Genomic DNA, 1,804 nt, shown 5'->3' with positions numbered 1-1,804 from the left:
GCATGAAAGATCGAATAGAACCGTACAAAAAGTAGACTTAGCTTTGCCTAATGGAACCAAACACAAGATACCGGTAGATTGTTATTGTTCTGTATGCTTATCATGGAGAAGATTTAGTGGAAGGGGGGAGTTCCTCTCTTGAAAATACCGCAGTCTGTTAAGAAGGAACAGCGGCGCCTTCAGAGTCACCTGTTGGGAAAAGCTGGATCATATCATGCATGAGAATAATATAAGGATTGTCATATTATTTGTATATTAATGAATGTATGTGTTCCGAGTTGTGTAATGTGACTTCCCATGCTGTGTATTCCTACAAACTTACCTTTGCACGATACAGCATCTATATGATTGGCAGATTCGCCCGAACAGAGAAACCTGTCTGGCACGTATTCATTCAAAGTTGCATTGTGAGGAGTTAGAAGTGTGTTCTCAGCCTGTTTAACACAGTCATGCCTCCTCTGCAAATAGGAACCTCAAACACTGGTGCTGCTAATTAACTCTCCACCCTTCACAAACATGCACATCAATTAGACATAATTTACAGGCATACAGTACATGAAGACAAACAACTTATTCACACTGTACATTTGTACCACTGTTCACTCTTCATATACAAATAGTGGTAATGGTAGAGCCAACACTAGAGATTACACTGTAGAAGGCCTGTTAGATTTGACCTATGACCTTTCTGAATGCGTGTTTGGTTGTTGAGCACCGCTAACCTTACTCCCTGTATGAATGTGTTTGCTTGCGTTTCGCATCCTTGACTGTAGACCCATTATTGATGAAGTAGGCTCCGGTCTCCTCCAGGCATAGCAGGGGTTCTCTCTGCAGACACACACATTAACCAGTTATCATACACTCGGCAGTTTATTTATTCAACCACTCACATCAACGAGCTGTTTCGCCCAAAGGACTGCCGCTGACTGGATGTTTTTGGTTTGGTACTGGAAAGATCACCCCACGCTCAAAGTCGCTTAGGTCACTATGCCCATTCTAATGTTCAATCGAACAGTAACTGAATGCCTCAATGCCAGTCTGCCTGCTTTATATAGCAAGCAACGGCCATGTCACTCACTGTCTGAGCGATCCATTTTCATGAACGGGGGTGGTGGGTGTATATACTAGACATAGAACTTGAGTCAAGCCTAGACATGAAATGATTCATGGGTGGATGACACCTGTCATGTCCAGCAGTACTCTTGATTGTTTTCGCTCTATCGGGAACGAGTTCAACTTGGATAACTAGTTGAGTCGGGCTTGTCAAGCTAAAAAAAAAGTTATTGCACTCCGTCTACTTGTTGAGGAGGAGCAGTCATCTTACTGTGTTGTTCACAGAGTTGGGACTCATCTTCATGGCTCGGCTGGCGGGCTTGGTACACGTCAAGATGATGGGCCTGTAGAGAACACATACCAGATAAACACAGGGAGGTACGAGAAGTCATGTAGTTAGACAAGAATAGAGTGCAATAAAATACTCATGCTAATATTGTAACAGTGCGTAACAATGTCATTGCTGGTGAATGATTTGGCCAAGTAGATGGAATTGTGGTGGTTTGGAATGAGAGCAATTCGTAAGGGAATTATGTCATGAGCTAGTTGTTGCTCAACCCACCCACATACAGTCTTCCATGTTATGATCAATAAGGCTTACAGTGGTGACGTTCACGTGCCACGGCCTGGTATAGGCTTTCTTGGTGGATCCAAACATGTGGTCACACATTTATGTGTCATCACTATTACATTTTTGACTTCATTCTACTTGGTTTAGCCATTCTATAGCTAAATATACCACATACAAAGA

This window comes from Oncorhynchus gorbuscha, linkage group LG19 (genome assembly GCF_021184085.1).
Source record: "Oncorhynchus gorbuscha isolate QuinsamMale2020 ecotype Even-year linkage group LG19, OgorEven_v1.0, whole genome shotgun sequence".
NCBI classification, from domain to species: Eukaryota; Metazoa; Chordata; class Actinopteri; order Salmoniformes; family Salmonidae; genus Oncorhynchus; species Oncorhynchus gorbuscha.
This window is presented reverse-complemented; position numbering follows the sequence as displayed.